Source organism: Alligator sinensis, unplaced genomic scaffold, assembly GCF_000455745.1.
Source record: "Alligator sinensis unplaced genomic scaffold, ASM45574v1 scaffold736_1, whole genome shotgun sequence".
NCBI classification, from domain to species: Eukaryota; Metazoa; Chordata; order Crocodylia; family Alligatoridae; genus Alligator; species Alligator sinensis.
Genome location: NW_005842561.1, coordinates 1 through 18,293, shown reverse-complemented (window position 1 = coordinate 18,293; position 18,293 = coordinate 1).

Below are 18,293 nucleotides of genomic sequence, written 5' to 3'. Positions count from 1 at the left end.
TTCATTCACAAAGTAAGCTGCTGCATATGAAATCTTATACATATCTATATGTGTATTGTACCACCCTACCCTGCCTTTTCCCTGATGTTAGACTACCATGGCTAACTACCTCTCTATACTTACTGTATTGACTCAGATATAAGGAAGTTTTTCTCCACAATTAACGGGGGAAAACGCTTCTCCTCTTACATTTGCATACAAGGAAACCTTACGAAATACATTGTTTATCATTAAACTGCTGCCAAAAGCAGCATGTTCTCAGTAATGGAAATCAGCTTCAGTGCTGAGTCTTTTTAAAGTCATGGTGAGCCACTACATTGAATAGGTTTTGACTTCTTCATTCCCACAGCTGAGCTGTGCCTCTCTTTCCCATTTTCAATTATTCCTGTTTCTTCACCAGCCTTAAATGTCTGGCAAACATTACCAAACAGGGCCCCAAACAGTTCACTCAGAATCCCTCTGTTGGCCCCTCTGATTAACATGGCCCTGCCTTCCATGATGTGGAGCAGAACCAAGTTGCCCCACACCACATTTGCATATATATTTTTGGAGGATCCCAGGACTTCATGACAAGAACACCTGGTTCCAGTCATGAGGCAGGGTGGGGAAGGGGGAGGACGGGGAATAATTAGCACATGGATCTTTTGTGGGGACTGTCTGGAGTACGCACACATACTGAACAATTCTGACCTATGGGGTCACCATGGCTTGAAAAGATGTTGACTTCTGGGGACCAGCCAAGTGCACTACATGATAAATCAGGAGCCTTTTGGCATTGAACTAATATTATGCATAGCTTGTATTATATAGAAGTAGGTACAAAAGAGCTGCTCCAAGTGTGTTTATACAGTACCTGTGGTAAAACTTGCATCAGTTTCAAAAAAGGTAAAATGCATCAATTCTGGGTCAACTAACTCTATGGGTACCTATAGTAATTTGCCTATATGCAAATTATTACAGGCATGTTTATTTCAAGGTCAGTGTTTTCAGTGTTCCACTCACTCACATGTGCTCAGGGAAAGCAGTGTCTGACAGTAATGGGGTGGGAGGGAAGGAGCCACAGGGGGAATCAGTTGAGAGGGGAAAGGGGCAAATTCAAGGCAAACCTCCATAATTAGATTCTCTACCTGGAAAATTATAACACATGTATAAAGTTTCTATATATAAAATCTAATTATGGGGGGAGGGGGGGTCATCTTATAATCATTGTCATCTTATATTTGAATAAATATGGTATTAAGGATAAGAACATATTTTTCAGCTTTTTACCACCTGGCAATGTTACACCTGCTGTTTCAGAGCTATAGGGTTGCTCTCATGTCATTTGCTTGCATTTTGCTTTGTAACAGGGGGAGACTGCCCCTGTTATGGGAACGTCCAGGAAAAGCACCCTGTCGCTGGTAGGTATTGTACGGATTTGGGGACCTCTTCATCGGCACCCTGCCCCCCAGTGGTGTCAGGGTGAAACTCTATTCCGGTGCCCCCTAGATGGTCTGGGTGCTGCCCCTTTTTCTCTCCTGCCACGTCTTCAGTGTTGTTGTTGGGGAGGCAGTACCCTGTTGGGGAACCCAGAGTGGTCTCAACTCTGTGGTGTCTTCGTGGGGTTCCAAACCTTCCCTTTACCCCACCCTTACCACATCCTCAGCTTGGGTCGATGCTGCATCCTGCAGGTCTTCCCACGCTGCCCTCCTTGATAGGGTCAGGTCTTCCTGGCCGCAATCCTTAAGGGGTCTGTCCCTCATCTCTGGGGTCATCTTCCCCTTTTCCTGAGAAACTAACCCTGCCCCATCCGGGGTCAAACTGTAACTGAAGAACTCAACTGAAAGTGACCAGCTTCTGCTGGTGGGTTCCTGAGATCCCCTCTCTCGGGGCCCTCCGTTCCTTGGGGAAGACTTGTCTGTCCCCTGTGTCTCACTAGCCATGTGTACCAGCAACCGCTCTGTGTCTGGCCCTTGGTGTAGCCTCCCTGTGGCCCAGCTAACCTGTGGTCTGGTCGCTCTGGTCCCTCCAGCCAGTGCCGTCTACTCTCCCCTCCTGGGGGCTCATGACTCCCTGTGCTCTGCCTGCTGTAAGGCTACCCAGGGATGCCTCCAAGCCTGAGGAGCCGTCTCCAGCCCCGCCATCTGTGCTCCTGATCAGAGCCTCCCTTCTTCCCAGTAGTGTCCCTTGGGGCTGCTCCCTTCCAGTGGAGCTCCCTTGCCCACAGGGGTTGCCCTCTGCTTCACCCACCTGGGTCCTTCGGCAGGTGTCTGGCCCCTTCTTGTTGCGGCTGGGGCTGGAGCGCCCCAACTCTGCAGCCGGTGTCTCCCAGCCAGCGTTCTCCTCTTCTCTCCGTGGCGCCAGCACAGCTGACTTCCCGGCTGCCTTTTGAGCAGCTCGTGCTGCTCGGGAGCCATGCCCCCAACTCTCGCTGACCCATAGGCTCAAGCAGCTATGGAATCGCTGAGCCTACTTTTGTGTTTTCATCAGCATCCAGGTCTCCCTCCAGCTGCTGCCCATCTCTATTTCTGGGGTGAGTATCGGGGTGCGCTGATCAGGGTCTGGGCCATGCTGGGGGGAACTCCTGCCTTCCCTCTCACTCACCCATTTTCTTGAGAACTTTCTGCTCGACCTTGTCACAGGGCACTAAGGTGCCTGCTCCTTTAAAGGCAGAAACTGCCTAGGGAGAGGGGCCTAGCAGTCAGGCAGGAATCCCACAGGTGCAGGTTACTGTGGAAGCAGGCCTAAGGAGGGAATTAGCCTGCACCTGCAACCGGTCAGCTGACTGGAAGAGGCAGGGCTCTGGGCACAGGGCTGGGACTAGAAATGCAGTTCCCTGCCAACAGCCAAGGGGGAAGGAGCCTCCGGGGAAGGAGCCTCCAGGGAAGAATTGCCCAGAGATGCTGCAGCTGCCAGACATGCTGCCCTTAGGGCTAATGGGGATCCAGGAGCTCACCAGGTACCTTTGCCTATGACGCCCTTAGTGCTGGGGAAGAAGTTTGACTCTTTTAAAGAGACAGAGCACACCTTGCACTTTTTGTGTTATGTTATTAGCCAAGGGGCTCATATTTTTGATTGCTGTTTTATAACACTGGAGGATCAGGCTGAGGCTATTGGGGAAGGAGGAGGCCTCATTGGGGACCCACTACAGTATGGGGACCCCAGTGCCAGTGTGGGCACAGTATTCGGGGTGAACAGACCCCAGTGCCAGTGTGGGTGCAGTATTCGGGGTGAATATATCTGAGCACCAGTGTGGGTTCAGTGTTCAGGGTGAATAGACCCCAGCACCAGTGTGGGTGCAGTGTTCGGGGCGAATAGACCCCGGCGCCAAGAGACCAACCTGATTGCTCCTGTCAGACCAACCTGATTGCTTTTTACAATCAGGTCACAAAAGCATTGGACGCAGGTGTCGCGGTGAATGTAGTCTTTCTGGACTTCAGCAAGGCCTTTGACACTGTCTCCCACCCCATTCTCATCAAAAAACTAGGTGACTGTGGCATGGATGCCTACACAGTCAGATGGATTGCAAATTGGCTGAAGGGTTGTACTCGGAGGATAGTGGTGGACAGGTCTTTTTTGACCTGGAGGGAAGTGGGCAGTGGAGTCCCCCAGGGCTTGGTCCTTGGGTCTGCACTGTTCAATTTCTTTATTAGTGACTTGGACGACAGGGTAAAAAACAGCCTGTTTAAATTTGCTGATGATACCAAGATTTAGGGTGAGGTGGGCATGCTAGTAGGGAAGGATAGATTACAGCAGGACTTGGATAGGTTACAGGGGTGGGCTAATGAAAATAGGATGGGTTTCAATACTGACAAGTGCAGGGTGCTGCACTTGGGCAGTGGGAACCAGCAGTACAATTATAAGCTGGGAAACTCCCTTCTTGAGAGCACAGAGGCAGAAAGAGATCTTGGAGTCATTATTGACTCCAAGATGAACATGGGCCGACAATGCAAGGTCACGGTCAGTAGGGCTAACCGTACCTTGTCGTGCATCCACAGGTGCATCTAAAGTATGTGTGAATGGCCTTCAAGGAGGTGATCCTTCCCCTCTATGCAACACTGGTCAGGCTGCAGCTAGAGTACTGTGTTCAGTTCTGGGTGCCGCACTTCAGGAGGGATGTGGACAGCATTGAGAGGGTCCAGAGGAGGGCCACATGCATGATCTGGGGACAGCAGGGCAGACCCTATTAAGAGAGGCTATGGGACCTTAACCTTTTCAGCCTTTGCAAGAGGAGGCTGAGGGGGGACCTGGTGGCCGTCTATAAACTCACCAGGGGGGACTAGCTGGGTTTGTGAGAGACCCTGTTCCCCCTAGCACCCAAAGGAATAACGGCAACAAATTGTTAGACTGTAGGTTTAGATTAGACATCCAAAGGCACTACTTCACAGTCAGGGCGGCTAGGATCTGGAACCAACTTCCAAGGGAAGTGGTGATGGCTTCTTCCCTGGGGGTCTTTAAGAGGAGGCTTGATGTCCTGGCTGGGGTCATTTGAGCCCAGTTTTCTCTCCTGCCCAGGGCAGGGGGTCAGACTTGATGATCTACAAGGTCCCTTCCAACCCTACTTCTATGAATCTAAGAGACAGGGCTGCGGAGAGCCCAGTGCTAAGGGGTGCCGAGAGAGACAGGGCTGTGGAGAGCCCAGTGATAACCGAAGGCCAAGCTAAAATAAAGTCTTGGAGGAACAATGAGTGAATGCCATCTGCAAGGCTTGGGGCATGGCAAAGGGGCAGTTTTGAGCCATGCATCTAGCCCATAAGGCTGAGGGTGTCCTAAGAGGCATCCATTTTGGAGCGGGACCCAAAAGGGGTCCAAGAACCCACAGGGGTCAGTGGGGTCCATCAGGACCATGCCCAAAATACAAACTTTAGGGCAGCCTCCCTATCTATTACAGTTACAACAAGACGTGGCAGGCGAGAAAGAGGGTGTCCGTTGGGCAGGATTGGCATGGTCAAGGAGCCCAAGGGGTATCACGGCCATTCCTGGGGACCCCATCCTGTGACAGACCTGTGGAACTGGGCGACATATTGCCTGTTCACCCACCCAGGATGTTAAATACTCACCGTGGACTTTGGTGAAGTATCCATTACTTGCTGACAGTGGCGAGGTGTTCGATCAGATTGAGATAAGAAAAGGCTTAATTTCCAATTAAGTCTTCCCGGCTGGGGGCGGACAACTGGAGATTGTTAACAGCTAAGTGAAAACATTGTATAAAGGACTGTCGGTGCGATCAGATCTTCCCCAGAAGGGGAAGAGGAGCCGAGGCTTTAGATGCCAGAAACGGCAAGCAGCCCTATGTGGAGGTGCAGGTGATGAGAGAGAGATTCGCCAAGAATTTCTTGTTGAAGTGGCAAGTGTCAGGGTATCTGGCCCATTGAAAGACGGATTGCTGATTCAGTTGGATGATTGCAGCTCCATCCAGATCCATGACAAGGAATTTGTTGCTTTGAGTTGATAAATGGGGCAGGCTTGCAAACGCCCACCCAGTGAGTATTCATTGCAGGACTGATAAGTGAATTGGGAACTTGTAGGGAGAGCTGGCTGAGGGACTGACAGCGGGTGGCTAGCTGAGTTACACTTCTTGTGAGAGGGCATTGCTGATGCTCATTATTAAAACTAAGTGAGGACTCCTTTCATGTGGTGTCTCCTTTTAATTACTTCCATCAAAGTCATGGCAGGTGAGATTGATACCAAAAGGAGGGAAGATGAAGCTATAACATCTTATTATGTGCCCTAGAAGAAGAGCACGCTCACATGCTTCTTTAAAGGCCTAGCTTTTATCTGTATTTAACCTTTTTTGATTGGAGGTACTTGCACTCACAAGTATCACTGTATCTGGTGGTCTGGACACACAAGTGTGTGAAGCCCTTTCAAAAGGGGAATGTTCCAAAAAGGCACCAACTGGTACATTCTAATTGTTATGTGTGAATGGCCTGAGAACAGTTCAGACACAGCATAACCACTCCAATGTTAATACTCCTTCATCCAAGGTTAAAATTGGGGCAGTTCTGCTGCATTTGAATTGTTCCAGTTGCTGTCCTTTTGAAAAGTTCCCCCTTTGAAAGGGCTCCCAGCATTTTTGTGTGCATACCCTGGAAGTAATGGTAACTGTCTTTGTTGATTTAAGTCATTACTAATAATAGGGCATATACTTCTGTTTCTAGCTCTTTCGTTTGCCATACAAAATTAAACCACCACTCTCTATTCTGTTTTCCTTGTATTATTTTTTTAAAATTGTTTTTCTTACAAATGCCCATTAATTTGAATGTTTTCTTCTACCCTATCCTACTGTTCTGATTTTCTCACGTGGTGGTCCCATGATATTATCTTATGTTTTCAATGGCTGTTGTCTTTGCAATCACTTCGAAGCTAATGACAACTCATCCATTAAATTTCCATGGATTCTGTCTCTTGGTTGCCTTCTCATTTCCACTTTACTTTTCTATTTAGCCTCTGTCCATCTATTTCTTAGTCAAACTTGTGATCTGAAGTTGTGTTACTCCATTAAACTAAGGAAGGTTGTCTCCATTTTTCTCTTAGTTCCCCCCAAGTATGAGCTGCTACTTCATAATACCTTTCTAAGATCAGGAACAGGACAGATATTGTCTATGCATACAGATTTCCTGTACCCCTTTCTCCTCAATACAAAAGCTGTCTTCTCTTTCATAAAAAATCAATTAAAAATTGTCTAGCTCTACTCTGAATCTTCTCTTGCTGTATCATATCTGTCTCCAGAAATTATCTTTCCAGACCATCCTGCAGCAGGATGCTGTTTCATGGTCAATTACTTTTGACCTCACCCATTATTTTATGTGCTTTCTTGCTGGCTTGTACATTCTGTACTATGTTTTGGTTCTACACTACTTTCACTCAGTTCTTTTTTTCTCCCTCCTGGCACTCCCTCCAGTTGTGCAAGTTTTAATTTAGTGAATCCATACAAGTATACTGGGTTAAAGTGCTAATTTGAAGAGTATACTAAGCAGGCAGACTGATTGTCTTCAGCTTTAGCCATGAATGTGACTATATTTTTCATCATTACTTTCTACTATTTTACCTTCCAAGATCAAATTTCAGTACAAGTGTAAGATGTGGCAAACCAATTTAGTTTCTTTCTTTGACAGGGTAACTGGTGTAGTAGGTGTGGGGGAAGTAGTGGATTTGATATATCTTGACTTCAGTAAGGTTTTTGATGTAGTTCCATGTAACAATCTTACAAACAAATTAAGGAAATATGGTCTCCATGAAATTACTATAAATTGGGGGCACAATTGGTTGAAAAACTGCATTCAAACAATAGCTATTAATGGTTTGTCAAACTGGGGAAAATGTATCTATTGGAGACCTACAGAGATCTGTCTTGACTCTAGTTCTATTCAATATTTTCATTAACAACTTGGAGAATGGACTAGAGAGTACAAATTTTAAATTTGTAGATAATCCCTAGCTGGGAGTAATTGAAAGAATTTTGGGGATCAGGGATTCAAATTCAAAATGATCTTTATAAACTGGAAGAAGAGTCTGATATTGGTAAGATGGAATTTATTAAATATAAGTGCAAAGTACTACCTTTAGAAAGGCACAATAAATGGAAAATTAACTGGCTAGGTAGTAGTATTGCAGAAAAGTATCTAGGGGATTAGTGCAGGGGTGCTTAATCCCTGGCTTACAGGTCAGATTCAGCCCACAGCCCCATGCCATCTGGCTCACTGGGCTCCCCACAGGTCTGGAAATTTGGTAGCAGGAGAGCGGTGGCATCGTTCCCCTACTGCCAAACCTGTGAGCCCCTGGGGAGCCCTGGGCCCTATGCATTGGATCTGGTGCCTGATCCAAGCATGCAAGGCTGAGTAGGGTTGGTGTCAGGCCCCTGGGGCTCAATCCTAGTGCACAGGATTGGGAGGAGGCAGTACCAGGCCCATTGGACCCAATCCTGGTTACAGGAGCAGGTGGCGCCAGGCCCCTGGGATCCAATCCCAGGGGCGGAGGAAAGCTCTGGGATTCCAGGGCCCAATTCTGGCATATAGGGTAGGGAGGGGCAGTGCCTGACCCCAAAATCGGCTGTAGCCCACAGATGGCCCCCACTCCACTCATCTGGTTTGTGCTAAAAGGTTGAGTACCACTGGATTAGTGGATTACAAACTGAATGAGTCAACAATGTGACACATAGATGTGTTACCAGGAGTGTCATGTGTAAGAGACGGTAGTACCAGTGACCATTACTAGTGAAGTCTCAGAGCAATGTGTCCAGTTTTATGCACTTCACTATAAGATAGATGTAGATGAATGGAGGGAATTGAGAGGAGAGCCATAAAAATAAGACATATGAAAAAAGGTTGAGAGAATTAGGTTTGTTTAGTCTTCGACAGGACTGAGTGGGTACACAATGGCAGTCATTAAATACTGAAAGAAATATTAAAAGGGGTGGCAACCAATTGTTCTCTTTGTCCACTAATAGAAGAACAAGCAATAGTTCACACAATCTGCAGCAAGGAAAATTTAGTTTAGATGCTGGTAAAATAAATATATATAAAAGAATAGTTAAGCACTGGAAAAATTGGTTTATGGAGGTTATGGAATCCATTTTTGGATGCCTTTAAAAACAGATCACAAGTTATAATGAAGCTAGGAGTGATAAGTAGTAACTTAAGCGATAACATTTGGGATTTGAAATTACTGTTGCTTCCCAATGCTGGTTTAGCTATTTCATCTCAGACATGGAGAGCTAAATGTCCATGGCACTGATGATTTTGGAGGCAAGAGCAAAAGTAGGAACAATTTACATAGCTTGATGAGGAATAAATTAGGTTCTGATTGTGTCCTGGGGTTTATCCACAATGTCAAAAACCATTAGATTCTGGGCCCAAAGCCCCATTAGCTACAATTTGCCTTGCATGAGAACGTTTTAATTGCTCTAAGAATGGTCAATATAGAAAAAGCTAAACAACATAATTTTCTGCCTTAAAATGCATCTAATAAAGTCCCTGCCCTGTCAGGATGCTTTCATGGAGAGTAAGTCAATATTAAATTGGCCATTCTTCTTAAAATTGAACAGCATCCACTGTCTACGTGTTCAAAGAGATCACATTAATAGAGATCACATTTGGAACCCTCAAGTTTTTCAACTCTGGAAATGTTTACGGATAGGTATTACAAATCAGAATGATTTGAAGGCACACATTCTTATTTTTTTGTTCAATTTGGGAAGCAGTTTGGATTGTTGTCTTCTTGTTTTAAATAGAGTATTGGCCCCTCAATTTTACCAGCATTATTTTGGTAAATGCCAGTGAGATTGCAGTGACATAAACAGATGAAACAGACTGGAGAATGGGGTCATTGTGTTTTGTCTTAAATAAAGCCCTCAGTCTGATATGAGCTCCATTAAAAAAATCATTTATATTAATTTGGCTGATCAACCAGATCTTTGAAAATCCAATAATTGTCTATGCTTAAATCTTAAAAATCTCAGATTTTTCTTCGGTTTTATCCTGCAAACACTACTGAGCACAAACTGGATACTAGGAATACCTCTTTTTCTTTATGGTAGTGAACACTGTAGCCAGTAGGGTTTAGAGCAGCAGGCCCCTGGTTTAATAGAGTTGATTGGTGTATCGAGTAATTTTGATAAATTTCAGGTGTTTCTTGTATTAATTTTTTGTGAGATTAGCAAAGCTGTTAAGTAGGTATGTTTTGTTCTTGATTAGCAAACTTACTCGTTAAGGCTAATAGGATTCCTGTACATTTGCCCCTGTGTACTGAAGGGAGTCCACATCCCTGAATATGGGACATGACTAGCTATCATGGTGTGTAGTTCTATTTTCTCATATTTCCCATAGTATTCTAATCTTCTCCAGATGAGTGGAATTGCATCCCTTTTTGCTTGACAGCCAAAGACAAACACCAAGCTGTCCAGAAGATAGAGTGCCATTTTATTCCTCTGTCGAAATTCCTGATGAGATGGGCAAAACATCAGGAAACACTCAAGAGAAGACCTCCTGAACCTCCAATTATTCTTGTTGGCATCTTTAAATAGATAAAGATATTTTTTTACAATAATTTCTTTTTTGGAGGTATATTAAATCTTTAGCACTTTTAAAATGTTCTGTTTTATTTAATTGCTATTTGGTCAAAGCCTAGATATTACAGTATTCCTGATTTAAATAAAGTTATTTTTTCAGAATGTTGTATGTTTCCCCCTGTGAAAACTTTGGATGAAAAGGACTGTGTACTACACATAAAATAGCTATTTTAAAATATGTTTTAGACTGAATGGCTTAAGCCAACGTTATTTAATTTCATATTATATATTCTTTATCATATTGCTTCTGTATACTTATGGTAACATGTTTTAGAATTACTTATGCATACCAAATGGAGAAAAGCATATTACACACATTATTCAAAATATAAAACTATTAAAGTACTTCTATTCAAATATACCTTTTTGAAAGTACTGAATTAACAGTGCTTATTGGCTTAAAATATAAATGTTCTTATAGAGACAAGTAATATTTTTATTTTTAATACCCATATTCTCTTCCTGTTATTTATACAGATGCAGTGTTTGTCCAGAAGAATTGTTAAATTGTCTTTAGGAGGGTAAATATCCATTGTGATTATTTCTCTAATTCCCACAGACATCTTTTCCTTTTTTATAGAAGAGAGTAATAAGTCACTATTTAAGGGAAGAAGGCCATTACTGCTTTTCTAAGTGCTGTAATATTTGTGGAAGATGATCCTGTGCTCCCTGTTTATCTCTGTAAATGCATAAACCTTGTATTGTGCCTATACACTAGCTTACTGCATCCAGAGTATGCTAAAAACAAACTTGCCTCCATTTTTGTGGTTTTGTTTAGAATAGTTGCATTTGGGATCATTGCCATCTACTAGCAGTGTGTTGTACATAGACATTACATAGACATTCTTCAGAATGCAGGAAGTCTGTGCATCTGTTTTGAATTGGTTACCTTGATAATTAGGTGGAAATATTTAATAGTGTTAAAAATTGAGAGAGCAGTTTAAAGGAATGTAAAATATTGTGTATATTCACATGCATGGTGACAAAATCGAATATGTGCAGAACAGTTTGGAAGCCTAATAAGTCCAAGTCCCGATGAATTGGTTCTTGACAGTTATGAATGGTGGACTAGCTGCATTAAAGCAATGAGGTAGCTAACAGCAGGTTTGAAACTGGGTTTGAATAAATCATCAACCAAACACATAACGGCATTGTAACAGTAGGCCAAAACCTGTACAGCCATGTGATTGCTAGTTGCCAGGAGACCAAGAATCTTGGGCATTCTAAAAATATTGAAAGAATTTTAGCAGTCTCAAATTTACTGAACCCTTTAAAAAATATAATGCATTTAAATATATTAAAATGTAGCTAGTTCAGTAGACTACATATTAAGCTTTTCAACTAAATCAGCCCCCACTGTATGTTGGTCGTGTATCTACATAAGATGCCTAAGTGTGTAGTAGCCTAGTTTACTACACAGTAAGCACGTGATTCTACATGTGTGCATGCTTACTTTGCAGTAGAAACCCTTAATAGCGCATAAATTTGCCATTTGCAAATGCAGGTAGCAGATTTACATGGGATTAGTTACTGTGCAGTAATGAATGTGTAGACATGACCCAGGAGCATGTTTGCTTCTGGATCTGCCCTGCCACTGGGGGCAGGCCTCAGGCTAGCCCCAGGGCTCTGGGCTAGGAGCCTCTCCAGCCCCAGGGCTAGGCTGCCTCAATGGAAGCCCCTACCTCAGGCTTTAAAAGCCTGAAGGCATTTTGAGCCCTAGGGCACACCGCTAGGGAGCCTAAGGGCACTCCAGACTCCTGTGTGCCCCTGGGCAGGCTGCAGCCTAACTGCCAGCCTACCTGCACCCGAGCATGGCTGCCAGGACTGCACCATCCAGGCCAGCAGGGTGTTGCAGGCTACTGCAGCTTCTAGCCAAGTCTGTCAGTGCCCAGGCCCAGCTGTAGGCAGCTTCACCTGCCCTCAGTGCACTCACAGTAGCCTACCTTGAGCCTGCAGGTGCTGCGGGCATTGTTTCTGCTGTGTGGCTGCCAGTCCCATGCCATGCCCCTGCGCCTGTGCTCACCACTGGAGATCCAACTGGTCCAAACTGGTCCAAAGAGGAGACTGGAGACCTCATGACACTGCCACCCACACCGGGGGATCAGCAGCCACTGTTGCGCCAGGCCAAGCCCCCTATGTGCCACACTCATGGCAGTATGTGCTACCACAGAGGAGCAGCCAGAGGCCAGGGTTCTGGCTGCCTGCCTCCAGACTTACCCCACCAGGCACCCTCCTACCCCCCCACCCAATGCCAGACAGCCCACAAAGGACATTGTAGGTAGTTTTCATGGGGAAGAAGGTTTTTTTTTTGTTGTGGGTGGTAGAGGAACACTGTTTGTTGAGGGGGGATGGGGGTTCTGTTGGGGAGGGAGGGGAGAGGGGTGTTCTGGTTGATGTGAGGGAAATATAAACTTGTTCTTGTGAGATATGTATACAGTGAGTGTGGTGCTGGGGGTAGATGTGGGGGGAGGGGATCCATGGGTGGTGGTGCAGGCAAGCTAGAGTGGGGATTGCAGGAGAAGATGGTCAGCCAGGCCCTCCCACATCCAGTGCCTTCGTCTCCACTGGCAGGTGCATGCCTCTTCTGCAGCCTCGGTGGAGGGGCCTGCTACCACAGGTGGTGCTTCTGTTGCCAGGCATCCTTCTCATACTGTGCCTCCTCTACCCAGGCCTTATGGAAGAGCTCCCCCTAGGCCTCGCAGATGTTATGCAATGCACAGGCTGCGACGATGACCTGGGGAACATTGTCGGTGATCTTGAGGCAGGCAATGAGGGAGCACCAGCAGCTTTTGAGGTACCCAAAGGTGCACTGCACTAGAGTGCAGGTCTGGCCCAGGCAGCGGTTGAAGTGAGCCTGGTGGGGATCCAGGTGCCAGTGTAGGGCTGCATAAGCCAAGGCAGGAGCGGGTAGGCAGGGTCCTTGATGAGGGGACAGCCATGGTGCCTAGCTGCAGATTTAGCACCCCTGACATGAAGCAGCCATTCTCCACCAGGCTCAGCAGGCTGGAATCCAGAATTCATGGGTGTCATGTGCACTGCCCAGCTGGTACTCATGTGCATGAAGGCCCTGCAGTGGTGTGCAATGGCTTGGAGCACCATGGATTGAAAGCCCCTCCAGCTGTAGTAGGGATGGTCTCCATGGGGTGGGCAGGTGGTGGGGATGTTGGTCCCATCCAGGGCCCTGATGCACTGAGGGAATCCCAGGGCATGAAACCCCACCATCACTGCCAGGGGGTCATGCACACGGAGCATAGTGTCTGCCAGTATGTCCTGGAGGGCACTGTACACCTGCAGGATGGCCTTCCTGGTGGTGACTTTGCCCATGTCAAACAGGTGGTTGATGTACCACAGGGTGGCGGGTGTGGCCAGCTTGAGCAGGGCGAGGGCCAGGCGGATATCTGCAGGGAGGGGTGGCTGCTTGAGGACCCAGAAGGTGGCCCAGGTCATCCTGAATGCCTCCAACCACTGCTTGTTATCCCAGGTGTGCTGGATGATGTGCCACCACCAGTCCTGGCTGGCGTGGCAGGCCCAGAGGTGGCGGGGCTGGAGGTCCAGGAGAGTGATGGTGGCCCTGGAAGTGGCATCCTGAAGCCCCTCATCAGCATCCCTGCCGGTGGCAGTTGCACAGTGGTAGTGGTGCCCTGGGATGGGACACTATGGCTAGGCAGATGGTTGCTGGTCATGGGGGGATCTGGGTGGGTCCAGACAGCCAGCAGGGCCAGTATGGCAGTGAGCAGGAGCCCAGGGCACTGGTTATTGCTGCCAGGGACAGGGGCTGGAGCAGCCATAGCGAGAGGAAGCAGAGTGGGAAAGGAGAGAGCTGCTGAGTGCTGCCCCTGCACTGGGCACACTGCTCCTGGCCAGGGAAGTGGCTGGCAAGAGAGCAGCATGCGAGGCTAGCCTTTGAAGAGGGCTGCTGACTGCCGGCAGCTACAGCCAGACCCTGGAGCTCCCCCCAGTGGTAGCAGGGGCCCATTGCAGGGCTGCAGGAAGTTTGGTGCTAAGAGCAGCAAATCTGCTCCCTAGTTCCTACATGTAGAGATGCCTGCCTGGGAGTGCTTAATCTGCAGAAGGTTACACACAAGTAAACTGAGCCCGGATCAAATGCATAAGTAGAGGTGCCCAAAAAGTAGTATATTTTAAAATCCAAAACAACTTTTAAGGTCTTAAATATAATCATTCAGTATTATCATAAGAAATATTCATAAGAATGTCTGCACTAAAAATGTTGCATGGCTTAGGTCTCCCTCCTGCAGTCATGTCTTAGCTAAGTAACTCTAGGTTTGAGAGCAGTGCCTTTGAGTTTAAAATCACTACTTTTTTGTGTAAAGTTAATCACATGCCTCTGTGTTTGTAAGATCAAGAGTTAAGATTGTTTTTGAGATTACCTCACTCCCAAAATAAAATGATCAAGTTGTATCAGCAGTAGAAGCATTACAGAAAATCCATTCCATTTTTTTAAACTTATTGTAGTGGTGGTTTTACTTGTGTAGAAGTGGTGGTGGACCTGATTTACAACAGGACCTTAGTTGGACCTCCTGGCTTGTGGACGAAATTTTGAATTGAACTGCAGGCACAGCATAATAGTAGTTAGAAATTTATCTACCTGATTTGTGGGTACAAATAAGCAGGGAACAGAATGTTTCCATATAGGCGGTTCATCTTGTTCATGAGCCATCCTTTCAAGAAGAAGGCAGTATGTGCTGCATAATTAGTGCATGCCACACATTTCTGGGGAAACTGGCTAACTGGGAGACTGTTCCTAACTGTTCCAAGGGTTCAGTTTTTGGTTCTGCAACAGATTTCTGCAGTCACCTTGAGTAGTGAATCTCTCTGGGCCTCTGTTCCCCTTCTGTAAAATGGAATTAAGACTATTTTGCTGCCCACAAGGATCCTGGGAGAATGAATTATGCAACTATTATAAGGCTACTGCATACAGTGGTGAGTGTATGAGCAGATGTTTGGATGATGTACTAGACTTATATTAAGAGAAGTAATAGGAGAAAACCTTAAAAAATCTGATTCAATCAAGTGTAAATTCGTACTGTATTTGAATTATGTCTTAGTAGATATAATGAATACACCAATTATATTCTTTTGTAAACTAAATTAATACAGATTTAAGTGTTCCTTTTAACATAGTACTTTTTATGAGAGGTTCAATCAACTGAGACTTTCCTTTTCAGAATACTTTTCTTTGCATAAAGCAGCTACATTATAAAAAAGGCACTAGCCAGAGCTTTAGGAGAGAAATAGAGTGAATGAAACTAAGGGCATGTGAAGAACAGTCAGTATCCAGCAACAGCAGCAAAACAGTTTCAATTTTCTGGATTATTAATTCAAATTCAAACGCACATGCCAGTTAAAATTAAAGGCCTTTTTTTACGGCTCTAGTTTAAATTAAAGATTATATTCTGCTCCACAAGTCTGAATTAAATAGCTTATTTTGCACACCAAGCTCTCATTTTAAAGCTAATAAAGAAAAGACATAGCATGTACGTGCAAGCTTGAGACAGGAAGGTTCTAAATTACTACACCTGTTTCACTTGGGAACTACTTTATTAGTGTTACAAAACTTGGCTTTCAATTTGGCAGTCAGAAGCACATTTAGAACAAGCATTTCTTTGTTTTGACAGAAAGACTGCGGTAAATGAATGACGTTTGAGGTAGGTGTGAAATGTGAAGGTACAAAATTAACTGGTAAGATAATTACTGTTCTAATTCTGCATAAACAAGCGTTTTGAAAATCATTAATAGTTCAGGGAAATAATGTTAGTGATTAAATAAGGTGGTTTGCATCACTGAGCACAACTAAGCTGCTTTAATTACATTTGAAAGCAAGGGAAAGCAGCTAATTAAAATTAGCACAGGGTTCCTGAATGACCAGCATTGCATTGTTGCCCTAACCTGTTTAATTGTGTGTTTATTAATATGTCTTTATTTCCTCCTCTTCTACATTTAACAAAATTATTAAAGAAATGTAAACCTGTAAGGTGAACATGCTTATGTAGTTATCAAAATATGCATTGTAGATATAACCAGGGAATTATTTACAAGGTAAGCCACCATCATTCAAAAGTCATAACTTTGTATTAATAATATTTTTTCCTGACTCACATCCACATGTCAATCACATCCATGGTCTAGAAAAATGGTACTTGGCACTATTTCTGAAATGTGGCATTTTTTAACTGTGTTATTTTTAAAACCTCTTGAATACTAAGTTGTTAGATAAAATATATGCAATAAATCTAGAAATAATCAATAATGAACTATGGAAAATATGGGACGAGAAACACTATATAAATTAAATAAATCCTTTGTTGATACCTGAGTCATCCCCAGCAAAACTTGTACTAAAGTGGTCACCTGCAGTAGGTAATGTTTCTTAATAGTAATAATTTAAAAAATCAAAGTTTCAAGTTAGCCAGTACAATGTAGCTTGCCGTTTAGTTAAGGACTATCAATACTGATTCCTCACTCCTGCACCTCCCTAAACCCTTTAAGTAATGATTTAAGATGTCTCACTGTTTTTAGCATGAAGACATGTGAAGATAGTTGGCTTTATTTATTATTTAATTTTTATACATTTTTAACAACTACATAATATAATACAATGAAGACAACTAAAAATAGATAAAAATGCTAATTTATATGTTATATTTAGGTATAATCAAGTCAAGTTAAAACAGACACGATGTTTTCCACTTTGATTCAGTATTTATACTGTACCTCTGATGTGAAAGACTCAGATGAATAATAATTTACATACATATACATTTTAAACAGTAAAAATTGGTGAAAAATATAAAGTTCTATATGGAAAGGTAGCAGAACCTAAGAAAGCAGGTTAAATCATGGGAATTATGCTTATGAAACTGATAAGCAATTAAAACAAGAAGTTCAAAATTAACTCCATGAATAAAACAGAATATTCAGCAGGCATTCCATACATTATTTTATAGTAACATGCCTCTATGAACAAGCAGACCTGGATTCTACTACATGTTAGATGGGTATAAGTAAGGATTTCAATGGCATTTTACTGCTTTACCCCAATGTACATATTTAGCTGATCAGATGGTAGCTCAGAGTACATAACAACCACAGGAACTTTCAGTGTAATATCTTCAAGTATTTGGTGCTGTGCAAGTGGTTAACATTGTTAGCATTCAATATTTGAAAACATTAAATGGTAGGGGAAAATATCCAGAAGGGCTTTTTGAATAGCAGAAGTCCTACAATATTTTTTTAAATCCTTCTAAATACTAAAGAAAACCAAAACCCCAACCAAACACACACATATACACATGAGAAAGAAAGAAATGAAAAGAAGCTAACAAATTAAACAAATGACCTAATTAAGTCCTTAAAAGAATTTTTAGTAGCATCTCATTGCCATAACAACCATCTTGCATCATCAAAGGAATACATGACAACTTCTTAGTAATCAGTGTGGGATATAATTAATGGTGGCATTTCCTTGTGTTCTGGCAACAGGGATAAATAACAGTGATTTTTTAAAATTACAAAATTCCTAGTTCTTTTGGCCCTTTGGCAGGTCATGATCATTGAAATCATGACTAAAGCCTTTCATTAACCCTTTTCTAAATTATTTTCTGAAGTTAATATCAGTATAAACATAAGTCACAAAAATGTGGTATGTTTAGTAAAGAAAATGGTATGCTTGGTAATCTATGTTACTAGATACTTGTGGTACATATACTAGCTTTTAATGTTGCAACTTCTACTTATTTAGTGAATTCAAGGGAGGAACCTTGTATTTGTACCCATTTGAGTAACAAGTGTGTGACCCATATATAGGTAATCCAAAAATATTTTTTTATGTTCAGTTGCATCATATTAAAATAATGTAAAACAGTGAGACCTCCAATAGCCCAGTGTAAAATGAAATTCTACTGTTGAACATATTCTAAAAGAAGGTGCTTCATAATTATCATTATACTGTTTGTTCTACATATAGCTCTTTTGAAATAGCTATATTTTAGTGGGTGAAGACAACCCAGAAAATCAACTTTCTTACAAAAACTTTAATAATCTGGAGGCATTTTAATGACATGGTGCCAGCATTATCAAATATTGACAGATTTCAGGGGGCTTTTTGTTACTTTCCTTTCACCTACAGCCAACAGCAAAAAGCCTCAGTTAGGCTCTAGGAGCAGTGAGAGATACGCAGGTGAAAGCCCGCTGAGTCCCCGCTCCCCCGAAGCCCCCCAGAGACCCC